This window comes from Epinephelus moara, chromosome 12, assembly GCF_006386435.1.
Source record: "Epinephelus moara isolate mb chromosome 12, YSFRI_EMoa_1.0, whole genome shotgun sequence".
NCBI classification, from domain to species: Eukaryota; Metazoa; Chordata; class Actinopteri; order Perciformes; family Serranidae; genus Epinephelus; species Epinephelus moara.
This window is the reverse complement of record NC_065517.1, coordinates 42,001,689-42,029,379: the sequence shown is the minus strand read 5'-3', so window position 1 is coordinate 42,029,379 and position 27,691 is coordinate 42,001,689. Positions and strand designations below refer to the sequence as shown.

The window sequence follows — 27,691 nt, the reverse complement described above, 5'->3', positions numbered from 1 at the left end:
AAGATATCTGCTGGAAAAAATATTTTATTCACGGACCGTTTATTGAGTTACTGAGTTATTACAGACACCGCTAATGGCTAACGGTTAGCCCAGCTAATCTACGATAACCAAGCGAGGTTGGGGATACTCGTCTTTGATTGGGCTACGGGGGACAACGCCTACTTAGGAGACTGGAAATGTATACCATTTCATACAATGGGGGTATATTGTAAGTGGGCCATCTTGTAGTAATCCAGTATCTTTGTTAATACTGTTGGCCACATAGACCAGCAGGTCCGTCCTCTCTCTACGTGCTTCAACCCTCCAGATATTCCGTATCATAGCAACCAGACTGTCCGAAGTGTCTCAGCAACACATTCTCACTCCAACCTTGCCACATATTGACGTGTTTGGTCATGGACTTTCCACGTCCACATACAATGTGCAAGGTACCCTGGGTGTGTTGGTTGTTGATGTATCAAGTTGTCTTTTTTCAAAATAAACTTCTGTTTTCACAGGAAATTTAACGTTTACATACAGTCTCTTTCAAAATAAATTCACTATGTCAATACAACACCGCAAATTGATGTTTTTGTTTTTCCTTCCACAACAAAAACACACTGTTAGGTTTAGGAAAAAACAACAGGGTTTGGCTTTAGAATCTTATGTGACGGGAACACCGCTCTCTCAGGTGAAAGTCGGTGTGTGTTGGACCCATCCACCAACCCTTTCACCTGCCCAACGTGGACTTTCGCTGCCTTAACTTTTGTCCTTGTCCTGCTGTGTTTCCCTCTGACGGGCGCCGTTAAACTATAACAGCAACCGGCCACGTATCACGTTGACATTAAAGGACGCCTTTTTTTTGTTGGTTTCTGACACCACAAGTCACTGCCCAAGTGCCTTTGAGACTGGGCTCGTCTCAGCTGAAAAAACATTATGCCTCCACAGCACTCTAGCACTCCCTGCTGGGCGTTTTCAGAAGAGCGCCTGAAGTTGTCAGCTGGGAAAAATACGCTTTGGTTGACTTATTATGAAAGTAACACCAGCAGTTGTTTGACCAGTAAGAACTTGGTGGGAGCAAAGCAAATTGACCGTCTGACCAGAAGGTGTCAGCCTTCAATTTGATCTCATCCCTACTCGTCATATTTTGTTGCGAGGGCAGAAGCCTCAAGCGTCACTAAAATGATGCTGGGGGCAGATTTTTTGCATTGTATTTTGATGCAGCAGTGATCAGCAGGAAGAAGAGTTTGGTGGTAAGGGTTAGGCAACAAAACTACTTGGTTATGGTTATACTTACCTTTGAGTGGCTCAAACGTTGGTGTTTGTTGGTCTCAGACACTGATCCCCTGGTTCAAAGTCCAGTGTTTGTTGGGCCCATCCACCTGAGTGGTCTTTCAAACTCTTAAAATTACATCTGTTGGTCTGAGCATCCAATAATGACACGGATGGGTTTATACTGGAGTTGTTGGAGAGCTGTGCCCCTCACACAGATGCTAAACAGTGTCCCTAGCATCACTATAATGAGCAGCTAGCATGTGTGTGAGACACTGCCCCAGCGGCGTACTTTGACACCCAGTGAGTGAGACCAAGCTGGAGCCCTACACAGCAAAAAGCCAATGCTTTCCAGTTTTCTCCTGTCTTAACACAGCATCAACATGTAGATACTAATGAGTAATGATATGAGGGCCTCAGTCTTATCCCTGAGCTATCATGGTTTTAAACACTTTAATCCAGTTGAGTGTGAGGAGCAGCGCAGCCCCGAGGAGTCTCCCTTGAGGTTTTTAGACTACAGTAGTCCTGTTTAAATATGTATGATGGCTCCTTTCAGATCTGGAGCACAAAATTTGATCTGGATACCCAGTGACAAAATCAGATGTAGTGTGGTTTCCTCCCCCTGAAATCCAGGCCACGAAAAACACTACAGATGTTTTCTTGCATGAAGAATGGAAACTAATTTAATGGCAATTTGCTAAAACAGTTTGTCGGTATTGTCTCTCAGTATGATACTTAATGAAAGCTTTTGAATGTACATAAACCCAAGCATCATATTCTCATTGTCCTCGGGCGTGGACGACTTGAAAGCATGATTCAGTTTCTGCAGTTTTTAGTGGCACATGTTTCAGTGATCACATCCATGTTGCTAATGTGCTCTGGCCTGTTGACATCTGAGGGACACTGCTGGAGTTATTGTCATGTTCCTTCACATCGTCTGCAACAATCTTTAGGTATGCTGTGGTGTTCAAATACTGCCAGGCAGAGTGTATGTCAATAAAATCTCACCGTCTCTACCAGCTTGTACTGTTCAAGCAAGTCATGGTCGAGTCATAGACTCATGCTATTTATGCCAAATTCTCAACCCACTACCAGCATGTTAGAGCAGAAACCAGGATTGTGATGATCACGTCTCTGCTGTTGTCTCATTATCTTCCTCTTAGCTTATCTGGCTTCGTCCTGTACTGCCGTCCATCTGCTTCAACATGTGAAAATTTGTTTGTTCTGAGAAGCTCTGCTCCACGTCACCGCCTCGACTGAGAGATGTTGTTTGCAGGCTTGTTTCTCCACCTGTTGGGTGGAATACATTTTGCATTCTCGTTTGATCTCACTCATTACAAAAGCGTTTTTGCCCTCACGTTGGCAGCTAACTGGAGGGTTTCTGGCTCTTTGCACGGTTGTTGGTGAACACCAGGCATGTGATCAAATGTCTGTCAGATGCTTGAACCAATGTTTCTGACTCCAACAATTCTGTAAACTTTATTCAGTGGAACATATTATACAGACGGGTGACATATTAAAGGAGAAACCAGAATGCAGGTACTTCTATACAAAGAGGGGTGACATGAATGGCTTAATGAGTATGAAAATGAAACGAATCACATGGTCACAATGTAGACGTGGTGAAGACGAGCTGCTGAGGTTCAAACGGAGCATCAGAATGATGAAGAAAGGTGATTGAAGTGACTTTGAACGTGGCATGGTTGTTGGTGCCAGACGGGCTGGTCTGAGTATTTACTGGGATGTTCAGCACAACCATCTCTAGGGTTTACAGAGGATGGTCCCAAAAAGAGAAAATATCCAGTGAGCCAAAATGCCTTGTTNCTTAGCACCAACTGAGCATGGTTTAAACACCACAGCCTACCTGAGTATTGTTGCTGAGCGTGTCCATCCCTTTATGACCACAGTGTACCCATCTTCTGATGGCTACTTCCAGCAGGATAACGCACCATGTCACAAAGCTCACATCATCTCAAACATGACAATGAATTCACTGTACTCCAATGGCCTCCACAGTCACCAGATCTCAGTCCAATAGAGCACACCAGATCTCAGTCCAATAGAGCACCTTTGGGATGTGCTGGAACGGGAGATTCTCATCATGGATCGACTGTGTGATGTCATCATGTCAATATGGACTTTGCCTCTACTTTCACTTTTACGGGCAAGCATGTTCACAAATAGTAACTGACAATCCTGCATCAGCCTGTAGAGAAAGCTTAGTCTGCTCTGACTGGTCAGCGTTTCCAGGTCTTCATATCTGAGCTCTCAGTGTCTGTGCACTATTATTGCAGTCGAGTACAGCAGCACTTTTTACCGTGAAAAATCACCAATAATAGCTTCTAAACACAGGCGGACATGTTTGAGCTGGTTTATGATCCGAAATACGGGGAGAAATGAACAACATCAGCAACCAAGATAGATTTTTTCTGATGCAAGCATGTAGCAGTGTGTGTAATGTAAACACTTGCAGTAACGTGCCTCATGTAGAAAACCTTGTGCTCTATGTCAGTCTTCATTTTGATGAATAATATAATTAAATCAATGAGCCACAGTTGATCTTACTTGAATATATGTAACACATCAGATCTGAGAGGCTTTTGGCACAACATGTACATGGACAGAGACGTACAAGAGTAATAGAGCAATGATTCAGCCTTATGCAGTACATTTCAAACGTCACACAGATGTGTCTAACATTGGAGTCTGAACATTTACAAGGTCTTGATCTTAGAGCATATTAACCTTCGGACACTCTGAGCCTCTTCACATGCCTGCATGCAGACAGCAAAGGACCATGAATGAATCATACAGACATAATGACATTTTCCACAACGGTGCCTGGAGCAGATGAGCAAATAAAGAAATCCGTCATGAGCTGACATCAGGTTGTCTTAAAGTAGAAAACTAGTTGGAAACAGAGTTTTCAGAACAGTCAGGTTTTTGCTCACAGACATTACTTTTACTTAANGACATAATGACATTTTCCACGACGGTGCCTGGAGCAGATGAGCAAATAAAGAAATCCGTCATGAGCTGACGTCAGGTTGTCTTGAAAGTAGAAAACTCGTTGGAAACAGAGTTTTCAGAACAGTCAGGTTTTTGCTCACAGACATTACTTTTACTTAATTAACCTCATAAATTGAAACTTTGGTCATGTTGAATATGAACATCGCACATTGTAACATAATGTGACAGAAAAATAAAGGAAAAGCAAAGCATAGGTCCTGTGTGAGGAAAGAAGCATCACCACAGTGTAAAAAATATTCTGTTACAAATAAAAGTCCTGCATTCAAAATCATATATTGCATCACTAATATTGCAGCCGCTAAAGGTGGGGCTATTTTCAATTACATTTATACTGCCGGGTATGATAAAAGAATTGACCCTAGTCCCACCCCCTGACGCAGACTGGCCAATCATAACGTAGACCAGGGTCCGACAACAACACAGCTGTGCTCCATTGACTCTAATGCAGTCGTTTCAGATNTGCTCATATTCAACCAGCTGTGTGTCATCACAGTGTGTGTCATCACAGTGTGTGCAGATGAACGGTGTTTGACTTACCCCAGAGATCCCTGCCCGTCCTGAAGCCAAAGACGGTTCATCTGCACACACTGTGATGCCACACAGCTGGTTCAATATCAGCAAAGTTTCCCTTTATATTCATTGTCTTGTGTGGCGATCAGCAGTGATGTGGTGGTTCACTTTTACACTGTGATCTGTAGCCTATAGCCTTAGTTCTTTTTAACCTGTTGTTGCTGCTGAGTCAGTTTGACATCCTTGATATATCCTTCAATCACAGACTGTAGACCCCTCTGTCTGCCTCTCTCTGACATCACTGTGTCATTTGTCCAAAAATATGATCATATTTCTTCAGGGAGTGCAGTTAGTTACAGTGTGGGCTGTATATCAGTTGTGACTTTTTCTTTTTAGCCATTAACTGATCTACAACTTTACGTTAGTAATCTGAATCTGCAAAATAAACTAGAATCTAATGTTGTCAACTAAATGTGGTGGAGTAAGAAGTACAATGTTGGCTTTTCAGATGTGGTGGAGTAGCCGTAATGATTGTATTAGTACTTAAGCTGTGTTGCCTTTGGTGATAATTCTCTGCGAGTTCGCCACAACAAACGACTCCTTTCACATTTGGCGTCATCATTTGATCTATCTTCAATTTTAGAATATTGATTAGAGTAGCTTTAAAGCTTTAACTACCAATTTGTGACCAACTGGTCCTTTTACTTTAATCATATAAAAGAGCACTTTGAAAAATCTGTGTGTGTGTGTTTGTGTCTCCAAATGGCAATTTATAATACAGCTCTTTAACGAGATAGAGGACCGAGGAGCCCAATTAAGCGTGTCAAAGGGAGAATGGATAAGGGACACAAGAGCAGAATAGCTGCAGAGGAAAGGAGAGAAACATCTGGAGAGACAGAGGAAGACGAGGGAACAAAAGAACATGTAGAGACAGAAGGATGAAGGGTAGACAAGAAGACAGACGAACAGCAAGAGAGCTACAGATGGGAAGATGATAGAGAGATCGGGAATAGCAATTAAAGAGAGAGAGAAGAAGCAGAAGGAGGAAGGGGGGTTAGCGCCCCGAGGTCGTTCCTTTCAGCAGCACTAATTTAATTGGCTCATTTAGAGGGATGTAGGATGCTTCCTCTTGATTGGTTGAGTAGGCAGATGATGCCCACAGAGACAGGAAATACAGGAGGGGGCGTTTAAACTTTTAACACACACATGCGTACACACGCAGTCTCACAGATGGACATGCACACACACAGTTGTACTTGTCCATAATAGATACAGTACATTTGCTCACTGTTGCACACACACACACACACACACACACACACACACACACACACGGGCATAAACATGCAAATCAGTATGTGTGTGTGAATTATTGTGGTTAGCACACACGTCCATTAGGACACAATAGAGGACACGCAAACGGGCACAAAATTATACAGACGCTGTGTACACATGGGCATTTTATTTTTAACTTTCTCATTCACACACACACACACACACACACACACACAGATGAGCTCATTCATGCATGCACTGTAGTTTATTAATGAGGACAGAGACCAAACATCTTCCTGCAGTGAACACAGCATCAGCTGGGAGTGTATATTTGCTGGTGTGCTGCACGCCACAGTGTACAGCACTTGTACATTGTGTGTAGTTAAGAAATGCAGACATCAAGGTGTGTGTGTGTGTGTGTGTGTGTGTGTGTGTGTGTGGTGAAAAAGCTTTTAGTTTGCTGACTCTTAAGAGTCGGATAAGTCCCACTCAGGGACGACAAACGCGCACACAAAGCACGAAACGCACACACACAGCTAGTTGTGTGACCTCTCTGTCAGTCTACCCACGCTCGCTCGCTATCTGCCCGTGGATGCATCTGTCCACAAACCTTGAGAATGTCTTAATTTCCCACGAGTCTCTCTTCCTCTCTGTCTCTGTGTCCGTCCGCTCCTCCTGTCCTCCGGTTTTCATCGCCTACTAACACTTGTAATCCAATCACATGAACCAGTATTTCCCTCCTTACTCATTTAATACTTGTGTGTATGCTCGATTAAAACTGAGTGTGTTCACACAAACTACTTCTCGGAGACTTCAGAGAAATGATACATGTAGAGCACGCCTCTTTGCACCTAAACATATTTGTCTAGCTTAAAAACTCTGTAAAAAAGTACAATACTAGATGCTAAAGGTGTTCTTGTATGTGTTGGTGGATGATCAACAGGAAGTGTGTTAGATGTGTTAGTCTAGTGTGAGAGAGACTGATGGAGGGAGAGTGTTGTTGTGTGACTGTTGATCTGTAGTCATTCATCATCTGTTGTCTGTTTGTCCCCATTCATAGCACTCTGTATCAGTGTGTGTTATCTAAATGTTAACATTTTATACAGCTATAAATAAACTCTTGTTCTCTTGGTTATGCCTGCATTGCCATTTGATCTCACTTTGCAAATTAGGTAGGCAGAGCCAGCAGGCTTGTCAAAAAACAAAATGTGTCTGAGGTCAAGAGAATAAATAGATGTACTTATTTTTAGTTTCCTAAGGAAGGAGATGGTATAAAGTTAAAGGCAGAATTTCCGAAATAGTATGTATAGACTCATCATGGTTTATGAGTCATAAGTGATGATTGAGAGGGATTATTTTTTATTTTTATAACCCAGTAAAAGTGTGTGCTAGTGTCTGTATCTGCAGATTTCCTGCCCTTTGTCTGTATATTCTTATTTTGCTCTTGTCTAGGATCTTTCTGGGTGTCATCGTTTGAGGGATCGTGTGTAGCCTCAAGCCAGTAACAGACTTAGACTTAGACTTGCTTTATTGTCATTCAACAAATACACCATTGGTGCACATATTAAACGAAATTTCGTTGCCTTGGCTCACAATGGAATATGAATAAATAATAAATAAGTAAATTATGTGATATACAAATAAAATAAAATATAAAAACACTGGTATGACTTAAAAAAGTCAAAATTACAGGTAGTTATCATCACAGTACAATAATAGAAGAATAAAGTGACCTAGCAATATTGCAGAAGTAGCAGCATGTTATAGTCCAGTGAGGGTCTATAGACCCATGGAGGGTGGGTGGTCGGGGGTGCGGGGGGGGATGTTACAGTCCATAGATTATTTTATTGTATGTGAGTGTTCAACAGTCTTACGGCCAGGGGGAAGAAACTGTCCCTGAATCTGGACGTCCTGCTGCGGATGCTGCAGAACCTCCTGCCAGAGGTCAGCATGGAAAACAGTCCATGGTGGGGGTGGGTGAGGTCAGAGGAGATGCGTTGGGCCCTGTCAGGCAGCGCTTATGCCCAATGTCCCGGATAGAGGGGAGCGGGGACCCGATGATTTTCTCCGCTGTCCTCACCACTCTCTGCAGAGAATTCCAGTCAGAGGCCTTACAAGCCCCAAACCAGACAGAGATGCAGCCGGTCAGCAGACTCTCGATGGTGCGTCTGTAGAATGTAGTCAGGATGGGAGGGGGGAGGGAGGCTCTCCTCATCCGGCGCAGGAAGTGCAAGCGCTGCTGTGCCTTTTTCGCCAGGGAGGTGGTGTTGAGGGACCAGGTTAGTTTGTCGGTGATTTGCACTCCCAGGAACTTTGTGCTACTGACGACCTCCAACGCAGTGTCATTGATGAGGAGTGGTGTATGACTGGGCCGAGATTTGAGGATGGGACTCAGAAATGTAAAAATATAGTGCCAGATCATAAGCACACATCCAAGAGAAGCCGAGGTGGGGAAGAGTGGTCAACTTTGAATATTGAGTTTACAAACTGCAACTGACAGCTCCTGCCTGTTCTACCTATTGACCTGTTGTTGGTCAGGAAGAGTTTTCAGTGCGAATGCAATGATTGGTCGGAGTATTCTTAGAGCCATATGAGAATGGTATAATTATGAGTTTTTATTTCTGGTGGAATTCACTTAAATTTTAATGTGCCATCAGCTTATTAATAGCATTTTAACCTTAATAATAATATTAATAATAATAATACATTTTAATTGTATAGCTCTTTGTATAGCGCTTTCCAAAACACTCAAAGACACTTTACAAAAACAGAAAAAAACAACATAAGAGCAGCAAAACACAGTTAAGAGAGGGAATCGGGATTGAATGCAAGTTTGAACAGGTGGGTTTTGACCAAAGATTTGAAGGAGTTTAAGTCTGTACAGTTACGGATGTGTTGGGGGACTGAGGGGGCATTAATGGAGAAGGCTTTGTCCCTTCAGGTTTTGTGCTCGGTCCTGTGTGGTAGAGAGGGGAGATTTGCATCAGAGGAGCGGAGACTGCGGGAGGGGGTGTGACGGTGCAACAGGTCAGTGAGGTAAGATGGGGCCTGGGTATGGAGGGCTTTGAAGGTGAGGAGAAGGACTTTGAACTGAATGCGTTGAGGAATTGGGAGCCAGTGGAGGTTCTGGAGGACGGGCCTGATATGGTCGCGGGAGCGGACTGGGTGAGGAGACGGGCAGCAGAGTTCTGGATGTATTGTAGTTTATTTAGGACTTTAGAAGATGAACCATACAGAATGCTATTGCAGTGGTCAAGTCTGGATGTTATGAATGCGTGAATCAGAGTTTCCGCAGTGGAGAAGGTGAGTGAGAGGCAGAGCCGAGCTATGTTTTTTAGATGGAAGAAAGCGGTTTTGGTGATATGATTAACGTGCGGTTCAAATGAAAGGTTGCTGTCGACAGTGACTCCGAGGTTGCGTAGATATGGAGATGGAGAAAGTGTAGAATTTGTAACATTAAGGCTGAAATCATGGATGGTTTTAGTAAGGGAACTGGGGCTGATTAGGATCATGTCTGATTTGTCACAGTTGAGTTGTAGAAAGTTAGTTTGCATCCAGGATTTTATTTCAGTGAGGAATATAAAAGTGTGGAGCAGACTGCTGTAGTGATGGATTTGGTGGCGATGTAGATCTGGACGTCGTCGGCATAGCGGTGGAAATTTGAGGCCATATCGGCGGATGATGTTACCAAGGAGGAGGATGTAGAGGATGAAAAGGAGAGGACCAAGCTCAGAACCCTGTGGGACGCCTTGGGACAGAGGAGCGGTAGAGGAGGTGCAGTTATTGATATGGATGAATTGCTGTCTGTTGGAGAGATATGATCTGAACCAGGAGATAGCCGTGCCAGTGATGTTGTAACAGGTTTAAAGACGGGAGAGGAGGGTGGAGTGGTTAATCGTGTCAAACACAGCAGTGAGGTCGAGCATGATGAGGATGTTGAGGTGTCCAGAGTCGGCAGAAAGCGCAAAATTTCCCTTTGCTTTAAACGCCACCATTAATGATGATCTATCAGGGTCTTGAAGAGATGTCCTATATCCTTGGGGAATACTTTAACCACTACCCCTTTTACCTCTGTTCCAAGAGGTAAGGTGGCACTCGAAAATGAGAGGAAGGGGTTAAAAATAAGAAATGGGATGGGGCCAAAAAGTCAGGACATCTCAGTCTTTGCTGCATTAGTTTTGATCATTCCCCTTTAACCATTACAGAAGTGAAATCACTGGAGTACCCCTCTAACATTCATGTCTTATCACCCAGGCAAGATATCCACAGATGAAACTGTTCATAGCAGGTGCTAATGGGGTCTGTAATTTGATTGATGATATAATTTTCCACAACAGAGATACAGCAGCAGCAGAGAAACAAAAGATAGCACTAACGTGACCAACAAATAACTGAGCCAGTACTGCACTGACAGTTTTATCTATTCTCTCATTTGTACCATTGTGAACTCATAAAGGCTCTCTCATTAGCAGCTCTCTCCACCTGCACGTCTGAGTGGCACTCACTGAAGAGCGTGTGAAATATTAACACCGTCGGCCTCTTAGCTCACAGTTCATGTTGGCGCTCTCCGCTAGTTTCTACTGTCATGTCCTCACAAAGGGGAGAGAGTACAGAGAGAAAGGAGGACACTGGTGGGAGAGAAGGAGGAGGGGATCAGAGGCGTACAGTACAGCGAGGAGACAGATACTGGAAAAAAAATATGTGAGAATACATGAGCAGGGGAGAGACAAGGGGGCAGGCAGTACAGGCAGAGAGGAAATAATTGAAAGGCAGAGAGGAAGAGAGGAGACGGGGATGATGAAGGTGGTGACTGAGCGTGGGGAGGAAAAGAAGATACCACAAGAAAGAAAAGAAACTGATGGGTGGAGAAATAGAAAGACGGAGACTGTATTTAGAAAGGAATATGGAGCAGATGCAAAGCCCACCAGTGACTCACCTGGCGCTGGCACTGTGTGTGTGTGTGTGTCTAATGAGCATCGCTGCGGAGGCCTTGGGTTTCTGCTAAGCACCATTAAGGCATTTTTAGACATCCCTACATCACTGTCAACTTAATTTGATACTCAGGCAAACCTGCAGTAAAAGTGAAGGCCATTAAACAGTTGGCAGCCTTCACCTCACTCCAGCAGTTCAGTTTCACATATTTAAGCCCTGATGCAAAGAGGATATCTGCTTTAATGGTCAAAGGTTTTTACAGAAGAAAACAAACACATTGGTCGTGTTTCACTTGTTCCTCCAACATCTTTAAAAGTTTGGCTTGTTTGCACAGCGTGAACAGTGACCCTTTTCCTGTTTCGTGCCATGAAGCAATCACCCCTGAAATGGAGTGAAGAGAATACAATGTAGAGACCTAAAGTCTTCTTGGTAAAAGTTTTACTTTGATGTGTTCAAGACCTTCTGCATTGTAAGGTAATACATCACTGAGCAAAACCTTGATAGGATATTTCCATGAGCAGATCCTTCATGTGAACTATGTGGGTTTGCAGCAGCATAATTAGCTCATACGTTCTGGAGTTGCTCGAGGATATCAGATTATTGGAGCAATATTTTTCAGACCGTATCAAGAATTATACAAACACATATTGACTTAGATGTTTTGATGGCAGTTCTGCAATTATAGACTCTAACATTGTTAGAAAAAAAACTTTATGGTGTCATTTGTTCGCCTACTGGCACGAAGGTTGAGCTTACTCAATTGGAAACAGAGAACTGCACCAACACATTCAAATCTAATGAAGGTTGTAACCAAACATGTGGAACTAGAGAAAATAAAATTCTCGCCGGTTCTTATATCGGTACTTTTTAACATTTTGGCTTCAGTCTTTATCATTCTGCAGACTCTCACCTGCGCTCTGTGCCAGGGCTGAACTCCTCCACACACACACACACACACACACACACACACACACACACACACACACACACCACGGAGTAAAGTCAGTGGAAACAAAGTGAAGATAACGCGAATATTACTCGAGTTGACGGCAGCTACGCTCATGAGTGTAATTGCAATTAAACCTTTGCGAGTAAAAAGACAGTTCTTTATCAATGCACGTGTTCAGCAAGCATGAACATGTAGACAGCGCTATTTCATTCTGCTCTGTCCACAGTCTCTCAAGGACAGCACGCAAGGTCGGCTGATAGCGAATTGTTACAAACACGCTAAAATGGCAGCTGTCTGTATGTAGTCTAAATGTTTAGCTTAGTCGAGACTTAAAGACTTAAAATTGGGTAAATTCATTTATACTAAGCAGTTGGCTGAGACAATCAGCCCCTTCTTTACCAGTGCAAATGTTAACGTGCACGCAGTGGATCACATCAGCAGAGAGGGAGCAGGACAGAGGACAGGAGGAATGACTAACACTGGGTGTGGTTACATGATGGCTTCTCATTCAGAATGAAATAAATCTGAATGAAATCATTCAGAATTAAAGTCTTTCCAGGTAGTTTACATGGGAAATATTCATTCTGAATGAGGGTTTACACAGAGATCAGTTTAATCCGCGCAAGGTTTGGGGCAGGGAAGGTTTCTGATTGGATGGGGGGCGGGGCAGATGTTACGTGTTTACGTTTACCTGAAGAAAACACTGTAGTCCTCGCTCCGGATAACAAGATGCTTGACGACGCCGTTCTTAGTGCCTTTTTCAGGCTTGTTTTGCTTATATTCTTGAAGCAGCAGTACGACAACAACCTTGTTCTGCTAATGCTTCATCTGTTGAGGAGGAGAAGGGAGGTAGAAGGTCGAAGAAGGGAGATAGAAGACCGTGCTGTGGAGAATGGAAACCAGTGAGTGCAACAAGTCTGACTGCTCTATCTCAGCCTGTTGCTATGCGTGCTATATATGTCATGGTGCCAGAAGGGCAAGGAAACGAGCATGTGCAGAAAGACCGGAATGAACTGAGAATGAATGAGCGAGAAATTCTTTCATTGGGAATTAGAAACGGAATATTCCAGCTCCTTACATCGGATTGAATTTTCAATCGCATTGGCCATTTTCATTCTGAACTAGGTGTTTACAAGATCACTTTTAATAGGAATGAACTTTCTTTCTGAATGAAAAGGGAATTAAACTGTCCATGTAAACGCACTCAGTGACTGATAAATACTAAACCTCATCCGTCCTACGTCCTAACCTGTTCTGTGTGTCAGCGAACAGGTGAAGCAACATGTTGCTTGCTTGAAAAACCGCTCACCCTTATATCTACATGGGGAGTGGGTACTTGTTTATGGAGATAGCCACAATCCCGGCCATGTCTCTCTCTTGCAGCTCAGAATAGACAAATCAAACACTGGCTCCAGATAGGGCCATTCATGTCTTTGCATTTTCACATTGGCCTCTGTAGTTAGAAGCTCATCTGTGACCAGCACTGTTGGAAAAACGGAACTAAAAATTTTGCAAGTTTTTGTTCCATCTCCAACCTATTGGAGATGGAACAAAATGCAGCCCTGGCAATTTTCCTCTGGGCCGGCCCATTGCTATCCGATAACACGCCCACACCCACTCACAGCATGGTAGACTTTGTCAATTCAGGCATACATTCAACTGTATCTAGACAGGATTTACACGACAGGAACGCTCAAAGCCTACGGCACAATAACTAGAAATACATTCACCTGTATGTCATCAACACAGGTTACAACACAGGACGCAGGTACACTCTGTCAACTCCAACACAGCACATCAAGACAAACATTCACCTTCATCTCAACAGGATTTACAGTGCAAGAAGGTTCAAAAACAACAGCACAGTAACTAAGGGGTTATATATTGCTGATAAACTCTGAGAGGGTGATGCACTAAGGGCTCCTGCATCACCCTGGGGTTGTGTATTGATGTAAAAGTGACTTAATTGCTTGAGCTAAGCGTCGATGATGAGAACTTTGCCCAAAGCAACGGTGTGTTATTCAGAAAGAACAGAGCAGGATTTACAGCGCAGATACACTCGTCCTCAGCAGTGGGCAGTGATCTCTTCCTCTCGTAACGTTGACCTGTAACGTTACTCTGCTGGTATCAGCCTGCTGCCACTCATCTGTCCACGTCTTTAGTTCATTCATTTCCTGCTTGACCTCTGACATTACATGATGAGCCAGTCCACTTGAAGGGGTGGGGGGAGGTGACGATGGCTGGTACCATTTCACCTGCCTTACAGTATAGGAAGGCTTCTGACCACTTTGGGACCCTGTAACCGTTAATCAGATGGGCTGTTCCAACATGTGTAGATGCAGTTTTGATGGTTGATAGTGGTAAGTGTTTATCTGACTGAAAAACACTTTGCATTTCCTGTGGTTGCATCATAATTAAAGTCAACTCGTGTTTTGCCAGTTAAGTGCTTTAATGTAAAGCTGCTGCAGTGGGAAATGTTTAATAATTTATTTACATTAGCAGTGACTTAATACAGCATTTTTCTGTGAATGTTGCCCTCGACACACACAGTTCATAACACTGCAAATATTGCAATACTTTCACAGATAGTAACTTAACAGACATTTATTTATATGAAAATCTTTTACATTATTGGCACCTTTGAGATGGTCAGTTACTGTGTCACGACACACAATCAGAATCACAACACAATAACTAGGTGTGGAATAAGCTGTACACCTTCAGCTTTAGTCATTTGGGGATTCAGAGTTTATTCAAAATCTAATAAACAGTGGAAATGTTTTTATTTGCATAATAAAAAGATGAAAACTCCCTCCGAGGTAAGAAAGGTGCCTCCAGCCGAGGAGCCAAGAAGCTCAGATTTTGGAGAGAAAACAAAGTTTTGTTGTGATGAATATTCACGATTATGATAACAAAATAGTCACATTTGTAAAACTGAAGCAATTTTTTCAGTGCAGGTAATGACAACTTAACTTTGCAGATACACACAGTGTCTAAAACATCTCCATCATCTTTTCTATTTTATCACTTCCTCAACCACTGCAACAGACCTCGGCCACTGCAAGAATTGCCACAGTATTATTTCCTATTTACCATCCCACATGTCAGAGGTAATGCAGTGAAACTACCACTGTCAACACTGATAACATTTGTGCTTCTCTTAAGAATTGCTACATGTCGACAAATAGGAGTAATGGGAGACATGGGACAGTGGCATGCCCAGAGGAGATGACACACACTGAAAATAATAACAAATAATGGGTGTGGGCGTTTTGACATGCGTCACACAGTATGCTGCTGGTGTGTGTTGCCCTTCAGTCCTTAACATGGATTAAGCTCCAGAACTCCTGCCTCCTACACTTTCTATAATGCAGCTTGATGCCATCTTTCCTCAGACTCACCCTGTCTGGGAAATGGCCATTACCTCTAAAAGGGTATCTCTATCAATTTTACACAATAAAGTGTGTTAACAGGTCGTAATGAGTGCTACTGCATATGTGAAAAGTTGCATAAAGTCTTGAGTGATGTCACATGAGTCAGTGTCAGTTTGGGCTGAAGAATATGAACACAATTGGAGGGAGTTAGAAAGACATGAGTTTACCAGACCTCTGTAGCCCACTCCTCATCTCAGCTTGAGGCTCGAGGCTACATTAGCTGCTGCTAGCATTCCACACCCAAATAGCTGACCAGACTGTCAGTGGTGAAAGCTGCATTATGGGTAAAGTATGCGGCAGGACGAAGAATGTGTGAAGTGAAAAGACGGTACGTCTTGTTCTGCTGCATCATTATCTCCGCCAGGCATGAGTGAGTGAATAAGTGATTCAGGGAATGAGTGAGTGATTGTGTGTTTCTGTCTGTCTGCAGCTAATCTCGCAAACTGCTGGACCCATCAGCCTTATATTTTGTGTGCACACCTGTTTGATTGACTGATTCATGCTGTCATTGACTACTGACTCAGATTGACTCGGCTGAAAACATCGAACCTTACCGTCTTTCGCAGGCCATATTTTTGCCTTTGTTGTGGCTCATAAACTGACATCCATAGAAAAGTTTGGTCTTATTTTTAACTGGAGCATCTGCCGATACCCTCATGATAAGAGATTATTTAGTCCTTGCTTTTTTTTGCTTCTCCACCATCTTGACTGTGAGGGAGCTGGGAGGAATGATTCCACCAGGCAAAGCTCTCTGTGGTCCATCTGCGACCCAGTTTTGTTCCGTGTGCTGCACAGTGTTGGACCACACCAGGTGCATTTCAGAAGGGATTTGTCTTGCCTGCCTGATTTGGGGATTTTTGATTTGGTCATCCATCCATCCATCCATCCATCCGTCCATCCATCCATTTTCATCCGCTTATCCGGGGCCGTGTCGCGGGGCAGCAGGCCGGGCAAAGCACCCCAGACGTCCCTCTCCCTGGTAACGCTTTCCAGCTCCTCCTGGAGGACCCCAAGGTGTTCCCAGGCCAGACAAGATATGTAATCCCTCCAGTGTGTTCTGGGTCTGCCCCGGGGCCTCCTACCAGTGGGACATGCCTGGAACACCTCCAGCGGCAGGCACCCAGGAGGATCCTGATCAGATGCCTGAACCACCTCAACTGAACCCTTTCGACGTGAAGGAGCAGCGGCTCTACTGCGAGCTCCCTCCGGATGTCTGAGCTCCTCCCCCTATCTCTAAGGCTGAGCCCAGACACCCTACAGAGGAAACTAATTTCCACTGCTTGTATCCACGACCTCATTCTTTCGGTCACTACCCAGAGCTCATGACCATAGGTGAGGGTTGGGACGCAGATGGAGCAGTAAATTGAAAGCTTTGCCTTCTGGCTCAGCTCCCTCTTCACCACGACGGACCGGCGCAATGCCTGCATCGCTGCAGAAGCCGCCCCGACCTGCCGATTCATCTCACGCTCCATTCTACCCTCACTACCCTCATTGTAGCCTGTAGCTCTAACTGCCTCTCTGTACACTAAGCTCACGTGTTTGTGCTTGCGTGAGACCGTGAAACATGGGCACCGCCTTCATGTGTGTTCACGTGCTTTTGCTGGCCTGCACAGAGAGGCAGTCAGAGCTACAGGCTACAATGAGGCTAAAAACAGAGTTCAAATGAGGTTTTTCCAAACAACTTTTTATGTCGGGGCTTCAGGACACTTGGATCACTACGGACGAGCAGTATGGAGATATTTTGTGGTTTCAATTATGTGTTTTTGGACGTTTGAATCTGGGGCGCCGTCAGCCTCCATTAGGTGGAGTTGTGTTGCTACCTCCTCTCCCCTTGGATCTCTGCAAGTGATGTGAGGACTCTAAAACTTCACCTGAGCCTCCCTCGGCATATGGGTGAGTAGATAATGGCTGAATTTTCATTTTGGGTGCACTATCCCTTTAATGGCAAAAATAATGCGACAAATATCCATTCCAGTGTTTCCCTTATAATAATTCTGGGGTGCAGTGAACTGCAGTGGTGCACCCCAGTGAGTCCATGAAGAGGCAAGTGTCTGTGATTAGTTCACGTCTCTAAAAACAGCAGGACAGTGTCTGTTATCTAAACTGCTGGGGTCAGTAGAACAGATGAAGTGAAGATGATGTTGGGTTAGAAATAGACTCAGTCGTGAACGGCATGCCGGATTTGGTGTTTTTATTTCTGGTGATTTTATTTTTTCTGAATTGGACCAGAGAATATTTGTTTAAAGCAGAGTGGTGATGCTGTTTTGCCCTCATTCTTCTCCGTGTTAATGTAAACTCATCTCCTGCACTGTTGTGCGGTGGATCTAATTTATTCCGACATGAAGAGTGGTTCATGTGGAGTTCAAAAAGTACCTGACAGATATTTAAGAAAAGTAGGTTAACTGTAAAATATTTCAAGAAACGTTAGAGTGTTACATTTCAGAGAGGATTTGTGTGTGGAGGTAAGGTGGTAGAACGAGTGCTTAGTTGTGTCAGCACACACACACAACACACCACACCCTGCTGGCCCATCCGCCGGGCCAAAGCTGTCAACCTAGGGGAAACACTGGGAGAACAAAGCAGAATCGATGGAGTACCCTTTTAAACTCCATGCCTCCAGTTTTTAAGGTTTTCTGTTGAAAGTTATTTCATAGTGAGAAAGGTCAGGAGTCCCTGCACTGTAAATCCAGAGAACGTGGCACATGAAACAAACAGGATTTACAGAGCCGTTTCTTAGTTTAGACACTAAAAGCTTTAAAGATGAGGCTGAAAATGTCAAACCCAGCTTTAGAATTTGAAAGCTGTGATTAATACAACAGGCGTTTGCATAATGCTTGTATCGCTGAGTACACGCTGATCTTGCCTCCACCGTCACGTCACCACGCTCCCAGTGGAAGGATTCTCCAGGCCTACAGTACGTCTTACATTATTACTACCGCCTGCTGTGTGTCCTTCCTTACTGCTGTCGCTCTTTCACAGCGATTCCTCTTGAGACTGATACACAGCAAAGCAGCCGTGGAGCAGGTCAGCGAGCGAAGGCCTTTTCTTTGCCTATATTTAGAGCAGAATAGAAATTATTAATACAGTACGCTACATCGTTTTTATTCCCCAGCAGACAAATCCAGGTCAATTGCATCAGATAAATTGTGGTGACCTTACCTGATCTGTCCATTATCACTGTGGGGGCAGCAGCCAAATTGGATTAACCCCAGGATTACAGCTTTATTTCACTGTTTTGATGTTTCTTGTTTTTTTGGCTTAATATAATGGCCGGCTGTTATGGGTTATATTGTTTTTTAAAGAACTCAGTTTGTGCGTGTGTGAGTGAGTCTACTCTTCAGGCAGGGGTCCAGAGCACATCTCGGGCTGCTATGGCAACTAGGCTGGCACCCCCACTGCTGCCTCATGGCAAGTGCACAAACACACAGATAGATGCACGCTGGAACTATCACCACAAGGCTCCTTCAGTGACACACACCACAGGGAGACTCAGTTTTCTGCTTAATTACACCAGAGCCAGTGCAGAGGGGGCGAGGGACGACTCGGAGAGGGGTCAGCATGACAGAAAGACAACATGACAGATGCGCCCTGTCAGCTGAACCTGTGGCCACATTTAGGAAGGAAATGACCTTTGACACTAAAGACTCTCTTCTGCTCTGTAGCAGCGACTCTGGAGACACATGAATAGAATAATTTCCTCCTTGGCATCCCTCGGTGAGGAGTGGAGTAAAAATGATTTGGACGTCTCATCAGTTGTTGCAGCACAGTTTGCCGTCTGGAAAGTAATAAGAAATCCGGTGTGATAAAATAAACATTTAGTGTTCCTTTCCTTATCAGAAAATATGAATAATAGAGCGCTTGCCGCTCTAGAAACCAATATGTTACTGACTTGGATGACTCACTTCCATTACTAATTCAGAGCTGCTCATCCCAAACCACGATGCGTTGTTATGATCCGTGGCAGCTGTGCTAATGCAGTTCGCTCTCCTGGCAGTCATTCTCCTCTGCTAATCTGCAAACCATTCAATTTACCCTCCAGATGTGTCATAGTAATTAGTCTGTTTATTAGCTGATTATGTCAGTAAACTGCCCACATCTCTGCTGTTATTACTGGCAGAAACACAAGGGCACAACACACACGCTATGTTGTCATTTCATTTTATTATTTTTTATCTACAAACACATAAACAAAAGAAAGAAAAATACGCACAGAAGGAAACCGTTTTCATCACAAGAGAGGTAAATGCATGAGTGAATGTATGAAAAATAAATCCTCTCTCTGCCTCCTGTAACAAGGGAGAGCTCACCTGTGCCTCAGGGCTTCAAAGTCATTCCTTTCTGTTGATGTGGATAAATATGTGATCTACAGTAGGTGGATTCATCAGTGGTAATTTTTATCTGTGTACCTGTGTGTGCTGTGTGCGTCGCTGCCACATTAATGTGTCTATTACAATCTTCCTTCCCCCATTGTTGAAATAGATTGATGAATAAATTCAACACAAAACAACAATTTTGAACCTTTTTTTTTTCTGTTCCTCTTGAATAGTGTGCTTTGTTTGCCCAGAATCTAGACTGACAGGTTCTTGGTAGAGTGTTACACAGGCAGTTTCTGTAGCTGAAATCTTGGATCCCATCAGCTATCGGTGTAACGATAACAAGCCTCTGGGGGCAGTGTGCAATGTTTTGGAGATCCAGAGTAGCCTGCGGATACAGGGTGGTGTGGGTCTTTAACAAGTCTTAAAGGACCAGTATCTAAAGCCCAGTTCAGACCAAAAATTTGTGAGAAGACAAGTTGAAACGTGCAACTACTTGCAATGCGCTGTTCTGCAACGTTCTAAAAATCTGCCAGCTCACACCAATGCAACTAGATGAGACGGAGTGTTATCTCTAGTCAACAACTCTCTGTGCTTCTGATCTGTAACGTCGACAGGAAGTGACCGCCATGAGATGGTGTATCATCTCTAGTCAACAACTCTCTGTGCTTCTGATCTTATTTGCAGCTTTTCAGGTTTATTTTGTGGCTGAATATAATTTGTAGCTTCTTAAAATATGAATGAGGATAGTGATAGTGAGATACTGGCTACTAGGCCTGCAACTAACGATTATTTTCATTGTCGACTATCTGTTGATTATTTATTTGATTAGTCGACTAATTATTTTATCAAAAAATGTGTTAAAATGTTGAAAAATGTCGGTCTGTCTCTCCCAAACCCCAAAATGATGTCATCTAATGTCTTGTTTCGTACTCACGCCAAAGGGTTTTAGTTCACCGTCATGGGAGAGTGTGTAAAGCTGCCAACATCTGAACGTAAGAAGCTGCAGTAAGAGTATTTTGGGTACTTTTACTTTTCTATGAAAAATGACTCAAACCGAGTAGCCGACCACTAAAATAGTCACCGATTATTTTAATAGTCGATTAGTCGACTAAACTGGCTACAGCTGCATTCGAAAAACAAACAAAACGAGCATGACACCATCAGCCGGCTTGAGTCGGGCTCAGATGGCCAGTTCACGCCGCTGCAACTTTTCTCTGCAACGTTCTAAAACGGTTTTGTCTCGTTGCGACTCAGTGATCTGAACTGGGCTTGACATCATTAGACTAAGGTGTTGCAAGCCAGCATGCTAGTTATTTTTTTTGTGTTCTTGCACAGAGTATCATCAGTGTCATTTCACCTTACTGTTAATTTTGGACTGACGTCAATGTGTTTACCTGGGAGTATATTTTCACTTCTGCTGTGTATTTCGCAAGGTTAGTCTTGAATTCCATTTAAAGTGGCATTAGAAAGGCCAAAAAAAAGTATGAAATTTCCCCGTAGACATCCTGTGATATGTGGGCCAAGACTTCCTCTTCTTCAGTGTGGCAGTCATTTCGGCTAATCTCTATTCACAGATATCTGTGTATGAATGCAGATTAATTTTTTAAAAGCTAATGTAAAGCTAAGTCATGGTTGGACAATAGCCGATGGGTTCTGAGATTGCATTTCAGCCTCTCCACTCTGTTTACCTGCTGTTGAAAAGTGATTTGTTAATACTACTCAGGACTATGAATGGAAACCAAAATGCTTGCGATACCAAAGTCTTGTGCCATTGCCCACAGGTTCTGCATACATATGCAGCTCTCTGTTTACAGAGATTACTTCTTTGTCCGTGCAGCTGTGGTGGTTTTCACTGCTCAGTGTACTACCCAAAAAAATCAATCAGACAACTGCAGCTCGTCCAGAACGCTGCTGCCAGAGTCCTCACCAACACCAAGAGAGTGGAGCACATTACACCAGTGCTTAAATCACTGCACTAGCTTCCTGTGTGTCAAAGGATAGACTTTAAAATCTTGTTACTTGTCTATAAAGCACTAAATGGTCTCGGGCCTAAACACATCTCTGATATACTTGTACGTTATGAAGCATCCAGACCCCTCAGATCATCTGGAACAGGTTTACTCAGTGTTCCCAGGATCAAAACCAAACAAGGTGAAGCAGCCTTTAGTTTCTATGCTCCCCGCCTGTGGAACAAACTTCCAGAATATCTGAGGTCAGCTGAAACTGTCAACTCATTTAAATCAGGGCTTAAAACATTACTATTTACTGCAGCTTACCAGTGAACTAGATATGTAACTTATTGTTAGGATAATCTGTAGCTATTGTTTTTATATTTGTCTGCTGTTGCTTCATGTTTGCTTTTTAAATAAAATTGCCTTGCCTTGCCTTACCCAGTTCTTATTGTGTTGTTTTCCAGACTGCTGTTTCTGCACCTTGAAATGTGAAAAGCCTCACTCTCTCTCTGCATGTTTTCATGGGTAAAGAGACTCATAAGCAGGTGTCTACAACAGCAGATATAAAAGCTTTCATAATATAACTACATGTTGAATAACAAGTGGTCTTTTGCAAGTTCAAGGATAAGCCTGCTCTTGTTTTATATATTTCATTTTCTCAACAATGTAATGTACTTTTATTTGTCCCCCATGGGGAAGTTCATATTTTCATTGTCTTGTTATTTATTCATTTACTCACTCGCACATGCATCAGTGTGTAAAGATGTCAGAATGATGCAGCTGCTGCAGCACAGTGCCCTTAGCAGTTAAAAGTCTGGTGTCTTGCTCTGTGGCACCTTTGGGGTGCCCAGGAGATGAACTGGCACCTCTTCAGCCACCAGTCCACACTCTGTGTCTGGTCCATGCTGGATTGAACTGGCGGTAACCCTGTGTTTACCAAGCCAAGTCCCTGCAGACTGAGCTGCTGCAGCCAAATCCCATGAAAAGACCAAAACAGACAATTTATTGTGTCTTACATTACTTTCTAAACACTCTCTCTGCATTCAGTTAAAAGCTCAGTCATGCCTACTGGATACATAAATCTTGAGAAACTATGTTTTTTAAAACTGGAATCAAATTCACTCCGGTCAGGCCAACATTAACACAGCTCAAAGATGAAGTTAATAACATTGATCATCTCATTATAATGCAATGCAGTGTTGTGCTGGGAAACCTTTGATCCTGGCATTCGTGTAGATGCCACTTGACAAGCAGGACCCACCCCAAACACTGTTGCAGACCAAGTACATCTTCCCCATGGCAACGACATTCCCCGATGGCAGTGGTCCTGCCACCAGGACAGTGTGCCGTGCCACACCGCAAAGACTGCTCAGGAATGGCATGTGGAATGTAACAAAGAGCTCAAGGCATCGGCCTGGCCTCCAAATTTTCCGGATCTGAATCCAACTGAACATTCGTGGAATGTGCTTACACCCCAGAGGTTCTGTAATGTTGCCTCGACAGATCAGAGCCAAGTTCGACCCATGATGGGGCCTCCTTGGATGTGCTGTGGTGTCTGGCACCAGGACGTTACTGGTGGATACTTTGAATCCCATGGATTTCGAGGTGGATTGGATTTGTTGGGCACATTGCGGATGCTTAATCAGGTTGGGATCTGGGGACTTTTGAGGCCAGATCACACCTTGAGCTCTTTGTGACATTCTACAGGCCGATCCTGAGCAGATTTTGCAGTGTGCCATGGTGCATTGTCCTGCTGAGGGGCCACTGCCATCAGGGAGTGCTGCTGCCATTACAGGGTGTACTTTGTCTGTAGAGGTGTTTCGGTGGGTGGTGCTTGTTCAGTGGCATCCACATGAATGTCAGGACCATAGACTGTATATGATAATGGACAAAGCTACTGTGATGTCACTCATTGTTTGGTGGACTGCCGTTTTGCAGCATTGAGTTTGGCATTTTAGCCATCTTGTTGTTTTGGAGCCAGAAGTGGGGGTTTGCTCTGTTTTGGAGCCAGCCTCAAGTATCCATTCCATGATCTGCAGTTTTTAGCACTTCTGCATTGGCTTCATTTTTCAGTCTCAGAGATTGCAGCTTGGTCAGGACCCAAGGTTCTCCAGCAGAATATTGCATTGTTATTTACTTCATTTGTCAGCAGTTTTAATCATGAGCTGATTGGTGTATAGTTTCATTTTTAGCCACTGAGCAGTGTGGCTCCAGGGACGTCAATTTTAGCATGTTAGTCTGTTGATTGACTTTTGGTATAGATATCAGAGGTGCCCTCGGGATGAATCTTACTGACCAGTGGTTCCCTAACACCACCAGTATGTCAAAGCTCCGCTGATCCAGTTATTTGGTCAATTAATTCACTTTGATCCAGACTGAAACATCTGAACAGCAGTGCAGGTTTTTTTTTTTTTTGTGCATATGTTGAAGGTCCCCAGACAATGAATTCTAATGACTTTGGTCACCCTCTGACTTTTAGCGCCACCATAAGGTTGACATTTGTGGTTTTGAATTAAATGTCCCAACAAAGATTTTATGGACTGCCATGCAATGTTGGTACAGATTCATGTCCCCCTCAGGATGACATGTAATAACTTGTGATAACTGGTGAGTCTGCTGCAGTCCATCAATAGTAATTTTCAAAGATATATCTGTTCTCTTGTGCATATCATGTCAATCTGCAGAACACTGCAAGTCTGTGAGTGTCTCCAAAACAATCAGTCCCTCAGCTAGCTGAAGTGTGTGACACAGCAGAGGAGGTGAGAAGGCGCGAGCTGTCTCTCCGTAACACATCGGCTCGCTATTGAACAAACACCCAGATGATGCAGAGTGTTGAAGCACATTTGTGTGCCCTGCTGCGTTGTGTCCCTCAGAAAGACGAAACCGAGAGGTGGATACACCACCTGTCGAAGCATCGAGGATGAGGGTGCATTTAGATTCTCTGGATTTACTTCTGTGCACGCAGTAAAACATTGGGAACATGTAATTCAATTGCTTGCATTACTCAGCCATCTGGACGGACGGGAGATGCACTTAGCAACCAAAATGTAGTTACAGGAAGTCCAGTGTATCCCAAGTGCCTTTGTGCCCTTTGCTGGTGTGACTTTGCTGCAACATCCAGAGAAAAAGACTTGTTTGTGATCAAAACTGTGATGTCTGTAGGGTCATGAGACATTACTGTAAAAGAGACACAAGGTCAGTATTGTATCATAATGTCTCCTGGCAACAAGATGCTCCAACATTGTGTGATTAAAATTACAACACTGAGTGTTTGAGTGAACTGCTGAAGGCAAGACATTGCTTTTAAAAGACTGAAGCATTTCATCTCACATTCACTTTAAAAGCTCAACAAAGAGAGTGAAAGCAAGCTTCAACAGGAGGAGGTAATTTTAGTTTACTTGCTTAATGTTTACAAGATGCAACATCATCCATCTCTGCTGCCTAAATATGTTTCTTGCCTTCAGAAAGGGTTAGGATTATCATCGGTGCCCTCGGTAACACAGAGGATGAGACAGCATCGGCAGCCTCCTGCTTCTGAATTGCATTAAAAGTGTGTGCGTGTTTATTCCTTTGTGTGTCTATATATTTGCGTTTGAGAAGAAGCGCGAACGTATGCTTTCATGTAAGTAAAATCCTTGCGTGTGTGCATGTGAATGTTGTTCACACAGAGCTATGGAGCATATGATAATGACGATGACTCATCCAGACCTTTCCTTAATTCGTATGCAGGAGACAAAGAAAGGAGGAGGAAGAAAGTGGAATTAGTGATGAGGTGTGGGGTCAGACGGTGTGTTGGTACATGTGTGTGTATGTGTACATATACCCAGGAGATGCTGTTGCCTCCCACTGACCCATGAGAAGAGCTCCTCCACGTGAATCCTTGTGTAGGAATCAGTACTGGCAAAACACACTCATTAGGACAAAAAAACTTTCAGTGAAAATACAGTTTATTTTGGACACTGACCCATAAACTGTTGGGAACCAGTTAATGAAGCTCTCTGGCAAGACTCCTGCATTCTTCAACGCGCTCTGTCTGTTTCAGCACATGTGTGATGCTTCATCGTTCACGTGTGTTGCATTAAAGGTAGCACAGAAGATGTTTTAACGTCATTGATAAATGTAATAAAAATGACAGTTTCTTTAAGGAAGCTGACAAAACAGAACCTGAAACAGAGATGTTGAGCATCATGGAGGCATCATATCAGCTCATGTGACAACAGACAATAGCAATGTCTTCACATATTCAGCTTATCAATATGTTAAAGGTTCATTTCACCTTAAATCAGAAGTTATATTTTTCCTCTTACCTGTAGTGCTGTTTATTAATCTAGATTGTTGTGGTGTGAGTGCTGGAGACATCGGCCGCAGAGATGTCTGCCTTTTCTTCAATATGATGGAGCTAGGGATGTTACCAATAAAATGCCATTATCTGACAGTAACTGACAATGGTTGTTGGAGTTGTATGACGCTGCCAAGGCAATGCTATGATGTTGCCCTGGGAGATGACTACAGCACCTCTCAGCAAGCTAATAACCAGAGGAGCACAGTAGATAAGAGACAGTCCCCCATTACCGTCCCAACAAACTCACTCTGACACTGAAATGGCTCGTCTCGGTTGTTAGACTCATTAGGTCAGTGGTTCCCAACTGGTGGTGGTCCAAAGTGGGTTGCTGGTCCATTCTGAATGGACTTCAAGTGACTCCCAAACGTGTCACGTTTGTAAAAAAAAAACCACACTTTATTTTTAAGTGTAGTGAATTTCCAGCAAAGAGCCCGTATTTTTAAGAACCATTTCCTGCTGCGGAGTGAGTGACAGACAAACAGCTATTTACCAGAGACAGCAAACTAGCTCGACGACGTGGCCAAATGCAAGTATGACGCTGAGTATATTCAACTGTGTGGACCTCAAACTAATGACTAAGGACAAATCTGGACCCTGTGGCTGGACCAATTGGGAACCACTGCATTAGATAACTGTAGCCTTGCTATGCTAACAGTTAGCCCTGTCACTGAATGTGTGCAGGGTAGGTGGACTCTTAACATCCTGGCTTGGAGCTCACACTCCGGCAGCAATAGAGTCCTGCTAAACAGAAAGGGAGAGAGAGGCAGAGCCAACACCGGGGCAAGGAGGCGCTGAGTGAACCAATACACTACGTGAAGCTCTACATTAAAATAAGATTTCGCCCACTTTAAACAGTAAAACAACATAAAGAGTCATGTTTGGCCCCCAGCGTGCATCGATTGTTAAAGGATAACTTCAGTATTTTTCAACCTGGGCCCTATTTCCCCATGTGTATGTGTGCGTATGATTCATAGGTACAACTTGTTCTAAAACTGGTTCAGTATTGAGGGAGGTGGATGCAGCCGGCAGCCGCGAAACGAGCTAAAAGGTAGATATGGAGGCAAATGCGTCCCGTATAAGTTTGCGCATTACTGCATCTTCCTCTATCGATTATATCGTATAATTATGAATTTCTACTGCTGAAAAGGAAAATAATCGAACATTGTTTATATAACATTACCTCCACTGTGTCTGTAGCTGTCTCTCCTCGTGGGACAGCCGTTTTCTTGAGGAAGAGGTGTTTCAGGATTGGATGTCTTCTCTTCTTCGGCTGGCAGTAGTCATCTTGGGAGAAGTGAGCACTGCAGACCTGATGGTCTGCAAGGTGCAGTGTCTGGACAGGAGTGTTAGCATCCATTTGTAGCACAACTAGCCACAACTTCAGCATCTCGCCGTCCGACAAAGGCAGCCTATGAAAGCTGTACGGGGTGTTGCGCGACGTCCTGTTCTTGCAATTCAGATAAGCACAAACACGAACCATTGTTTTCAATCGATGCAGTAAAACTCTCAGCTGTACTCCAGGACAACCAGAGTCACTCTGAGCGGCGCTCAGCATGGCTCCTCTGTTTTCTTCCTGCAACAAGCAAAGCTCTCACGAGATGACGTCACACACAGCCCAGAGGAAGTGAAGGGTCAGGGAAATGTTTACTATGCTATTTACAGAGATAGCACTGGCGATCTGAACCAGTCAGTGGCGAAAA

The 27,691-nt window shown here is 43.7% G+C and overlaps 1 protein-coding gene across 2 annotated transcripts in view; it reads right to left on the bottom strand.

Moving 5' to 3' along the window:
* The window catches only part of LOC126398287 (zinc finger protein DPF3), a 423,217-nt gene that overhangs the window by 89,526 nt on the left and 306,000 nt on the right, over positions 1 to 27,691 (bottom strand). The window contains exon 13 of one of the 2 annotated variants that reach the window (XR_007570749.1): positions 16,994 to 17,252. The exons of the other annotated variant lie outside the window; for it this stretch is intronic. The gene's annotated coding sequence lies outside the window, so the exon portion shown is untranslated. Of the gene's footprint in view, positions 1 to 16,993; positions 17,253 to 27,691 lie in introns of those variants that run through there. 2 annotated transcript variants of the gene reach the window in all.